We start from the raw sequence: 12,343 nt of genomic DNA, 5'->3' as shown, positions 1-12,343 counted from the left end.
AACCCGCTCAGGTGACACTCTCCATGAGGCCCACCAATCGGACCAGAGCGTCCTGAAGAACTGGGGTGGCAATGAACCCCTCTGGGACCTGAGCTGGGCCCACCGGAACTGCTGGGGCCGGAACCTCCTCCTCAAAATTAACTTGAGGCTTTGCCACTGGTGCTACTGCTCGAGGCTGATCTCTGACCCTACCTCGGCACCTAGCACGGCCTCGGCCTTGCCCTCTGCCCCTAGTGGAAGTTGCTGCTGGGGGCTCGGGCTGTTGAGCGGTAGATGAGGAAGCGCGTGTTCTCGCCATCTGCAATAGAACAGAGTAGAAATCCAATTAGCATTTGAGGAACAAATCCGCACGACAAGAAATAACAAGTGTGAAATTTTCCTAACTCTATAGCCTTTGGGGGATAAGTACAGACGTCTCCGTACCGATCCCTCAGACTCTACTAAGCTTGTCCGTGAGTTGTGAGACCTATGTAACCTAGAACTCTGATACCAACTTGTCACTATTGATACCCAATTTTTCCCTAAGTATTTTTATATACAAAATACTTTCAAAATAGCATATATATGCATACATAAGCATACCCAAGTGTTTTAGTATTTTTCCAATCTTTTGAAGAGTTTTTAAAATCAATTTACTATCCATTTTAGCATTACAAAATCCATAAATATTCCCAAAATCATCAATTTTGGTGAATAATTTATTTTATTCCCATATTTATACCAAAATATAGTTAATATAATTTTTTGTACATTTTTACAAATTTATTTGGTATTTAAAATAATAAATTGCATATAATTGCAATTCTAGCCTACTTTAAGATTAATAGCATTTTATAATTGTAAAATTGGTTCCAGTATTTTAAAATTGATATTTATATATTATTAATTGGATCAGTACTTTTAATTTGCTTTTAAAATTATTTTTACTATTTTTTATAAAATAAAAGGAAAAACTGGCTATTTAACATTTAGCCCCATTTTATTTCAATTACAACCCCATTTCATTTCAATTTTAGCACTTAAATTGACCCAATCCTAACCCCAACCGGACCGGCCCATTTTTTATTTGACCCAACCCATAACCCAATCAAAACGGCCCTACCCGGTTCCCACCTACCCTCTTAGATCTAGGTCGTTGATCATACAGATCAATGGCCATAATTCACCCTTCCATAATTAAACTCAAATGACCTACCCTAATCCTTCATTTTCCACCTTTCAGCCGCCTATGAACTCTAAAACTCTCTAAAACTCTCTCAAAACTCTTTAGAACCCTAGCCTCCTCCTACCCCTTTTCAATCGCCTTTCACCGGAATCTATGGCTTCTCAGGCCATGGATGGTTGGTACTCACCCCCCTCCACCATCAAACCATGGTTGTTCGAAGCTTCGAGGCCTGACCCCGATGGTTCTCCTTCAGATCCTCTCAAATCTACAGTTCTATGGCTTCTTCGGCCATGCTCCGGCATATTCAAGCATTAGGAGCCTGATTCTAACTCATCCAGCTCAAGATCGGACTTTCTTCCGAGCCTTTCTCATTTCTAGGGTTTCGCCGTAACCCTAAGCTATTCGAGGTTTTTCTCTGTGTATTTTCTTAGATCTATGTTGTATCTGTGATGTACTTGATTTTTAAAGTGTTTTCCCTAAGTGTCCTTTTCAAAATCGTTTGTCTTTGATTTAGGGTTTTCGAAAGGATTTCAAAACGTCTTTCAGATTCTTCCTTTTTCTTTTCTTTATGTGTGTTTGCATATACTATGTTTTACCACGCATGTGTTGTTTTTCTACCTTTCTTTCTGCTATACATGACACTTCTGTACCTTTGTACTCTATCGTGCCTCTAGAGTAGGCTCGCATGTTAATATTTGTTATGTTTTCCTACATGTTCTTTGCTATACTTTCCAGTATTCTCTTACTGTATGTGTTTTTTGCTGAGTTCTTTAACTTTGTTTGTTTTACTGGACTCTTGTTGGGGTTCCAAGCATGTATTATTACTATTTCTTAAGCTTATATCACCCTTCTCCTCTCCTGAACTTGCTTAAGTTCCGACTTTTCTTAAACGTGTTCTTTATGCTCTTTAAGTCAACTTTTTTCACTCTGTTGTTTCAAACCTGCTATCATGTATGTTGGTTCTCATGAGCCTCTGAAAGAAACCTCTGAGTCTGTTTCAATGGCTTGCCTTCTCACCTCTGTGTCTGATTCAAGTGGAAGCCCTAGGATTTGGGGTTTTCTTTGGCAAGTTTGATTTTGTGTTTGGGTTAGGGTTCTACTTTGGGACCCTGGACTCCCAGACTCATTATGAGTCTACAAACTAGACTTGTATCCCTTTGCTTATGATTCTGAACCTTTATATGTTAGGCTCTTTTCTAATTAGCATGACAGTTCTTTCTTGTTTGACATGTCTGTATGCTTTATATATGGGGAATTCTTCCTTCAAAAGAGATTTTGCCAATTTATGATTGATTCATAATTCCTTTTAATGAGGTTCGATTGATTGATACTAATTTTCTTTAATTAAACCTTTCTTCACCTTTTTTGATTGGATTCATTCATACCAAAACTCAATTTCTGATTTTTACTGGCTGATGATTGATTGTCTTTCCTTATTTGCACAAACTGTGTGGCTATCAAACTCTTTCCTTAAATAGTTTCTATGCATTTTCCCTTCTTGTGTTACTTTGAAAAAAAATTTAATCCAATTCTTTCCTTAATTGTCTTCTACCCGTTTGAAATCAGAATCCCTTAACTGAAGGGAGATTCTGTGTGATTGATTGCAAACTATTCCCTTACCTTTTCTTACTTGTATTCTACACTATAAAAGGGGCACGACCCTTCTGCACTTGGACACCTTGAACCTTCAGTTCAACATTTCGAATTCAACACTTTACACACACACCTCTCAATTATAATACTCTTTCAATACTCTACTCTCTTCTGAGATCTTTTGTATTGTTTGCTTGCAATTTGGTTTACAAGACTTCAACTTTCACTTATTTGTTTCCCTGAAACTGGTATGCCTTAATTTCGATTTCAGCACCATCCCTATGTGTTTATTTTACAGTTGCTACACTCTTGTCTACTTTGTTGTTCGTGTTCTGTATTGAGAATGTGACCCTCTCTTTGCATCTATTGTTTGTTATGAACCCCCTATACTCCCACCCCCTTCTATTTTTTTGAGTTAAGGTTCATGGCCTGACAGCATCCAAATTGCTGCTTAGGTCTGAACCTAATCCTCAATGGATCCCAACTCTCAAAATGTGGCTAATAGGCTAGTCAGGGGTATGCCAGCATTCCTGATTGCTGGGCATGACCACCAGCCTGCCATGGCATGACCTAATCCTCATGACCACCAGCCTGTCATAGAGCCCTAATTCCCCCTCTATGCACTTACACTTACTCTTAGATTCTAAGTTCTGCCCCCCTCTTATGAGCCTTTCTTTGGGACCATGAGTTCCCTCTAAACTTGGAAATCTGAGGGCTGGCATTTTCACACTGCACTATGCTCTTAATTCTGCAATATATTTGGGTTGTAAGCACTGTCCAGAGTCCATTTAAGGCTCTTGAGGAACTTTGATACATCCCAAATAAGAGAAAGCTTTGGAAACCTAATCCTGGAAGTCGGTTCACCTCATATTATTGGACCTTGAGTCTGAATTAGGCTCTTTGGTTGTAGCTTAATTTCTGATGTAATTTTACTTTTCTAAATTCATTCTGGTCTGTAATATGTTGTAATAACTTATGGGGTTCTAGTGAAAAGGAGAGGGTCACTTATGTATGCAAAGGGTAGACATCATGCTCATAGGCGTTACTATTTACAAGCTCTGCACTTACGTATGTCATATAAAAATCCTGCCTATAATTTCTACACTTTCTCATATCATATAGAAATCTTGCCTATAAGTTTCTGCACTTCCTCATATCATATAGAAATCCTTTCTGTAGGTTTTTTCTGCACCTCTGCATATATAGAGATCATGTCTATAGGTTTTCTGCACTTTCGCATATCATATAGAAATCCTGCCTATAAGTTTCTGCACTCCTGCATATAGAAATCATGACTATAGGTCTTCGGCTCTTCTACATTTTTACATCTATCATTAGGCAAACAGTTATAGGTTAAGTAATAATAAGTTTCATTCTAGATACCATGTCTATAGGACTCCTACATTTTTATAATCGTCTTAAAATCAACAACGCCTAGAAATCATGCCTATAGGAGTAACCAGTTGAATCTGATTCGTTTATTTCATCTATAAGTCTAAAATCAGTAGTAATGTTGTCTAACATCTGCAGAACTTATGTGTTTTCTCCAATCGGTAAGCATTCTTTAAAATCGGAGTAAGCACTGTTAGATATCATGTCTATAGGTCTCACTTAGGCAAACCATTAGGTAATTAATTAACTACATCAGTCTTTGATAAATTACAACCAGGGAAGGCTAATTCGGACTCCTCATCTGAGAAATATGTGATGAATCAGCCTATCCTACGCTTTAATTTAATTCAGACCATAACCAGTACTTGTAAGTCATGCTAGCCAATTTGTCTCTTTAAATGAGGAGGCTTGTTTGAGCCCTTTAAACTGTTATGTGTTCTCCATATACCTGCCTTAAATGTTTTGATTGTCGCCTAGAATTTTATCCTTTTTAAAACTCTGGAAAGCCAAATTTCCCTTCCCATTAGGACTAGTAGTCCCAATGCCTCTGGGACTGATAGGATTGGGGCGGGTACTAGCGTGCAATAAGTAACGACACCATTCTGTGCTTTACTACCTTAATAGGGTGGGAGGGGTAGATATGGATATGATGACCGGTACGCTAATACCACGTGCAACCCCTCTTCAGAGGAGCGATTGCCGGCTATTGCATTGATGTGATCCATATTGTTTGTAAACCTAGGACCCCCCTTTCTTTTAACTTGTTTTATTGTCCGAAAAATTTCTGCTTTCTTTATTCTCTTCAAACTTTCAATTTGCTTGCAATAATATGTAAAATCCCCTTCTATTTGACGCCCTTAATTGCTTACTTGATTATGTGAAGTCACAATTGTAACGTGGACGGGAACCACACTAGTGGATCTTGAGGGGTGCCTAACACCTTCCCCTCGAGATAATTTCTAGCCCTTACCCGAACTCTGGTTCTTCAAACTCAAACCCTTCTTAGTGTCCTAATGCACTTAATCATTAGGTGGCGACTTTTCAAATTTCAAAACCCAATTCCCAAAAGGGAACGAGTTGTCCTCCCAAATATCACAAGCCCGATTTCGCGAGAAAATGGGGGCGCAACAGCGTGGCGACTCTGCTGGGGATATTTCTTTTAGGCTTTTACCATTTCATGTTATTTGTGACTTTACTGCTTCTTTATTGCCTTTATTTAATGTCTTCCTTTACGAAACTGACTTGGCTCCTTGTATTGTTTCTTTAATATTTTCCTTTACTGCTTTCCTTTAATACTGTTGTAATTATGAGAAATTATTGTAATTATTACTTTATGAACGTGCAAACACATGACAATTTGTAACTGCATATTCAACATCATATTCCACTCATGCCAAACAAAATACCATAGCAACGCTTATAATGAGTGGTTGCGCCCTTCCGATATCATTACCCCCTAAAATTGGCAAAGGCGTATTTGCGGTAAAACCAGTCGATCAACAGTGTAGTCGACGGTTCCGTGCCTTTCCCTCTTGAGTTGTCCGCTCAAGGGTACCAGTCTAATACCTTATAGAAACCCTACTCTGTTCAATTGTGCATGCATCACTATCAAAACATAGCCGAGTCAGTTATGTTGTCCACATATTGACTCTTTAAGATAGCCTTGTCCAAAGTCCACTGGGTTTCCTGGGAACCCAAACAGACGTTACCATATTCTGTGCATTTATTTGGAGAACTAAATGTTGCTTATGCTAATTATTGGTTTAAATATTCGAGTCCGGCTGGGTAAGGACCTCACCCTTTTGTTTTGCAAAAATGAATGACAAAGTTCCCGACTTTGGTATGATCAATATACCCTCACTCTTGCTGACCTAGTGGAGGAACCTCCCATCAAGTAACCAAATCAACGAATGAAAAGAGAGAGTCACCAGGGCTAGTGAGAAGCTGGAATATCTGGAATGTAGTCTGTTGGAGTTGGAAGGGAAAATAAGGAAAAGAGCCACCGACTGTCAGAACGCTGAGGAAGGCAAAGGAGAACCCCTGGCAAAGGCATTTTTACTAGAAAATCTGCGCGAGCTGCAAGATCTGATTAACGCAAGCATTCAACCTGTAGAAGGTCCTTCTGGGACCAAGTAGCTAGAAGTCCTTTCTTTTGCTTTAAGGATGTAATAAGACCAACAGCCATTAGTGACATTTTATTTTTCTGCTATTTTAGTATCGTTTTGGAATTCGTCTTATTTTTATCAATAAAATAAGGCATTTAGCATTATAAGTTCTCCAAATCAACTTGTCGCTAGGCCTACCTCGTGCACAATGAGGCTCCCAAATTAGGACACGATTTATATTCTTGCACTATGTGTTTAAATATTGCAACGTTTTCTTCTCTTAACTGCACTAACTTGCTACCTTTTTGTTTTTATCTTTTGTTTATTCCCCTCCCCAAAGGTTAGTTCGTGAACTCTGGCATCGTCATCATACTACACAAGATCTAAGGGCCCTCCACCTCCTCCTCCTCTGAGTCCTATCAGAAACAAGAACAAGGGAAAGATGGAAGATTTGAGCAACATCAGAAAGGAGAACTCACTTGAAAGGGTAGAGGTTTCTCAGGGTATTCAGGTTTCCAAGGAAAGTGCCTCCCAGCTCGAACAGAAGTTATTGAAGTTTCAGGAAGAACTGGACCAAGTTCGGAACTTGGCGAATTTGTCATTTTCCCTCACTACCCCAAATGTCAACTTTGCCAACACTCAAAACCCCACACCTCCACAAAGCATCCTGAAACCACAAAACCAACTCGCTCCTCATCACCACTGCAACACATGCCACACTTCAGACAACACCCCACTGCTCATTTCTGAACCACTAAGCTACACAAATGGTCATCCACACAACACCCCCATCTATGTGGAAACCACATCACACTATACTCAACCTATTTCAAGCACACCGGAGTGTGACTCTCTTATCAGGAATCTGGCCGCGGAACTCAAGAAGCTGACTAGCTGAGTTCAGGGTGTCGAAGGATGCAAGGGGATTGCGGGATTGAATTACAAGGACCTTTGCATTCATCCAGATGTCGAACTTCCTGAGGGATACAAAGCTCCCAAGTTCGAGATGTTTGATGGCACAGGGGATTCTAGAGTCCATTTGAGGACGTACTGCGACAAGCTGGTCGGAGTAGGAAAGGATGAAAAGATTCGCATGAAACTCTTTATGAGAAGTCGGAAAGGAGATGTTTTGTCTTGGTACATCAACCAAGACCCTAAGAAGTGGTCAAATTGGGTAAGTATGGCGTCCGATTTCATGGACAGGTTCAGGTTCAACGCGGAAAATGCACCAGATGTGTTCTACATCTAGAACTTAAAGAAGAAACCCTCGGAGACATTCCGAGAGTATGATACTCGTTGGAGATCAGAAGTCGCTAAGGTTAGACTGGCTTTAGAAGAAGAACAAATGAACAGGTTTTTCATTCGAGCTCAAAACCCATAGTACTATGAAAGGTTAATGCTGATTGAAAGCTAGAAATTTTCCGACATCATCAAGCTAGGGGAAAGGATCAAGGAAGGTATAAAAAGTGGTATGGTCACTTACTTTACAGCTTTGCATGCCAAACAAGGCTCTATAGTCTGGTGGCACGTCCAAGAAAAGGGACGTGAGCGCCGTGATGGTTGCACAAAGAACAAAATCCCCAATTGAATACCAAACCTATCCAATATCTCCACTCACTTATCAACCTACCCCAAATTACCAAGCACCCTCACCCTTTTACCAAACACCACCACCTACTTACCAATCACCTCCACCTCCCATATATCAACCCACTTCGCCCAGATATTCCCAACTCGTACATGTCTATCAAGCCTACAATACTCAACCCTCTCACTATCAACCACCTCCCACCCGCCAAAACTTTCTTAGACTCTGACCAAACTTCGACCACAGACCCCCCAAACAGTATACCGCCATTGCCGAATCTATCGACCAGCTGTATGAAAGACTCAAAGCTACTGGCTACATCACCCCTATCCCTGCCATAAACCCCGAAAACCCCTCCCAATGGGTCAACCCAAACAAAACCTGTGCATACCATTCCGGCATGAAGGGGCATACCATTGATTGTAAGCACGTGATTTTTGCCCAATATGAGAATTACTCCCAAAAATTCGAAAATAAAATGATTTTTCTTTGGTGTGCAATTTTGTGATATTTTGAATAATTATTTGTATTTGTCTGTGCGTTGTTTATTTGTTAAATTAATAAAAATACAAAAATATGTCGCATTTTGCATGTAGGATTTAATTCTACAATTGTTAGTAATTAAATTTGTTTTACAAAAATTAAAATTACAAAAATAGGCATCGTTTGCATTTTTAGCATTTAATGTCCAAATATACAATTTTATGCTTAATTATTACTTAATTGTGCGTTAATTGTTATTGGGAGTTAATTTGCGCTTTTATAACTTAATTTAGTTCTTAATAATAATTTAAGTATTTTTATAATTTAGTTTTAGAAAATAAAAGAAGAAAAGATAACAAAAATACAAATAAAAATCGGATTGGGCCACTTCTTCAATTTTCAACCCCAGGCCCAAACAATTGTCCACGACCCAGTCCACTTCACACGGGTCGACCCGATCCGCCCCATTAACCCATTAACCCAACACCCCTCTTCATTCAAAAAACAAAACAAAAGAAAAAAAAACAAAAAAGAACAAAAAACCCTAAAAACCTAAAACTAACTATCCTCCCCCCACACCCATTTTTGCTCCTTCTTCTCCAAAAGCTCAAAAGAACCCATCCATGGCTGATCCTTTTGTTTCCCCTTCACGCCACTGCTGCTCTTTCTTCTTCCTCGACCTCACCTTCGTCATCTTCTCCGCCATTGTTGCGTCGACCATCGTTGTTGCGTCGACTTCCCCCCCCCTCCCCGTTGCTGCGTCTTCACATTCCCACAGGACCAGTCGACCAAACGACCACAATCCCGTCCAAACAACCCTCCGACGCCGCTGCTTCTCCTCCTTCTTCCGAGCTGCTGCTTCATCGTCCAAACCCCGTCGTCAACACTGCCCTCCTCCACCTCGCTTCTTCTGCTTTCAGCTGCAAGCTCGCGCAAGCTGCTACCGCTGTCACTGCCTTCATATTCCCCATCCAAACGACACAACAACTCGTCGCTGTTGAATCCATGGCCGAGCTGCATCTGTTCCAAGCTCGTCGTCCATGGATGTGTCATTGCTGTTTGTTCGTAGTTGTTGTTCATGGCTCGAGTCTCGACCTCCATCCATGGCTGCCGTAGTGGCGTCGTCTGCCTCGCCGAACTTCGTCGTCTACAAGCAAGCCAAACGCACCCCAGCTGCTCCTGTTTCATCCCTTCCGCTGCGCCGAACTGTTGCTACTGCTTCGGCGCCGCTTGGTTCGCTTCTTAAATTCGTTCATCGTCGCGTGGTCGAACTTTGGCCGAGGTTCGTCGAAGTCAGTCCATACACTCTTCGTTTCAGTCCGGTTAGTAGTTTTTGAGTTTTATTTTTGTCCGTATTTTGTTTTGATATTTTCGAATCTAAAATCGGCAAATGTTTGTTTTGTTTAGCGTTTGAATTAATTTTTAGTTCATGTTCATGTGTTGTTTGTTAAATTAATTTTTCAGATTTCAAATGAAAGATTAATTAGTTGTTTTCATGTTTATTTCATGTTTGTATTATTGTTTAAGTGAATATTTGTTAGTTTAATATTTGTTAGATTCAAATTGAAATTTAATTAATTGTTTCTTCAATTTGTTTCATGTATTTGATGTATTTTCCGGAAATTGTTAATATTGTTAAGTTCAAGTTTAAATTCATAATTGTTTCTTCTTAGTTTTTGTTTTGTCATTTGCCTAAAAGAATTTAGTTGTAATAAGGGAAGTATGTTGGTTTTAGTCATTTGAATCCGTCGTTTTTATTTTTAGATTTAATTCATGTTCATATTATGTTTGTTTGATTTTGAATCCGAAATGTGTATAGTTTGATTTCTTGTTTACCATTTGTGATTATTTCTTGAATTGGTCTCATAATCTTGTTTAAAGTTTAATATAAGAATTGTTGGTTGTAATGTTGTTAGAATTGATTTTAAGTTCAATATTATTGAATTTAGAAATCTAAATATACTTGTTTGTTGTTGTTGTTGAATCCGAAAATAGGATTGTTTGTTGCTAAAATATTGTTCAATCAAATTTTAGTTGTTCTTTGTTGTTCAATTTGTGTTCATGTGATTTGTTGTTGAAATGTTGTTGAAATCATGTTCATGTGCTTTGTTGTTGAAATGTTGAAGAATTCATGTTCATGAAATTTGTTGTTTGAACATTGTTAGAAATTAATCATATTGTCTATATTTTGGTTAAGTTTGATTAATTGATGTGTTATAGCTGATGGGTAGTTTGGTAATTTATAGTACTTTCGAGGGTAAAATAGCAATTTGCAATAGGGTCGGAGGGGTAGTTTAGGAATTGTACATTTTGTAATTGTTTATTTGAAGCATGGGGGACAAAATGAAATGGGGTGGGTTGTGATATAATTGTTTAATATAAAGGGGGGACAAGACAAAATTTAGTGGGGAGGAATCTTGTATTTGTTTAATGAAGCATGGGGAACAAAATATAATGGGGTGGGGTTGATATATTTATTTAGTGTAATGGGGATGAGTGAGTTTGGTAGAGAAAATGGGTTGATTTTAATTAATGGAAAGATTTATGGGATGGGTTATAAGAAGTCTTGAAATCAGAAACACAGAGGGAGGAGACAGAAAAAAAAAGAAAGAGAGAAACAAATCTGAAAATAAGAGAGAAAAGGGCTGAACATTTAAGAGATAAAAAATTCCGAAAAATATTTAAGCTTTCAAATAAAATAAAAAAACTAAAAAAAATATTCTGCTCTCTTTTGTTGTTTGAAATCAGAATTGATTGTTGTTTCATAAAAGCTGAAGCTTTTGTTTTTTTTGGATTACTACTCCATCGGTCTGTTACTGGGTTGTTACTGTTGTTGGGCTATTGTTGTTGTGTTGTACTGATTTTACTGCTACTGTTGATTCTCATCTTCATTTTCTTTTGCTTCCAATATCAGGTACACAACTGACACGCAGGTTATTGTAATCCGAAATATGAAGCATGAATACGAAAAAATGAAGAGTTGAAATTTTGAATTATATTTAATTATATTCTGAATTTTATTTGTATGTATAAATTATGTAGTTTGCAAAAAATCAGAATCATGTAGATATTTAATACATATAGTGGAACATTCGACGATAGCTTAACAAATGAACTATCTACATCTATTGCCTAAAAATAAATAAATGGTGTAGTAATTCCGTTGAATAAAAAATCAAACGAATAGGCCATCTAGTAGGAAGTTGGTAGAAATTTATTTAGTTAAATAATATTGGTTAATTTCAGCATATAAATGGTCTAGGATTAAAATTAGAATTGCTATGTTTTTTTTAATTTGACAAACTGAGAACATGCCTAGTATAATGTAACTAGGTAATAACATGTAAATAAATTAAGATATTTCTCCTTTATTTTGTAGAGACAAATTTCAATAAAAAATGTAGGCATTTTAGGACTGTCCTTTTAAAAATAAAATGAGATGAGCCTCGCCCAATAAAATGCACTAATTGCGGGGCCCTCAATAAATATTTAATTGAGTATTTAGAATTCGGGATGGACTGTTTAGTGAATTCCACAGTCTTACCCATAAATAATAATATGCTAATCGCTTTAGGCACGATTTAATAATAATACATTCTTAAACATGGGTGCGCATTTATGCGACCCAAATCCAAATCCTAAAACATTGAATAAAAATACGTTCCGGATCGCGGGTGCATTTTATGTGACGCAATCCAAAGACATGTTTTTAAACGATGTTCACATTCTTGTAAAAATAATAATAACAATTATGAAAGCGGTAAAAAGATAAAATTTGCACATAAGTTCATATTTGTATAAAATCAGATAATCAAGCCGAATATAACAGTTGAGCGACCGTGCTAGAACCACGGAACTCGGGAATGCCTAACACCTTCTCCCGGGTTAACAGAATTCCTTATCCGGATTTCTGGTACGCAGACTGTAATATGGAGTCATTCTTTTCCTCGATTCGGGATTAAAATTGGTGACTTGGGACACCCTAAATCTCCCAAGTGGCGACTCTGAAATAAATAA

This window comes from Nicotiana sylvestris, chromosome 10 (genome assembly GCF_000393655.2).
Source record: "Nicotiana sylvestris chromosome 10, ASM39365v2, whole genome shotgun sequence".
NCBI classification, from domain to species: domain Eukaryota; kingdom Viridiplantae; phylum Streptophyta; class Magnoliopsida; order Solanales; family Solanaceae; genus Nicotiana; species Nicotiana sylvestris.
Note: the sequence above shows the minus strand (reverse complement) of the source record.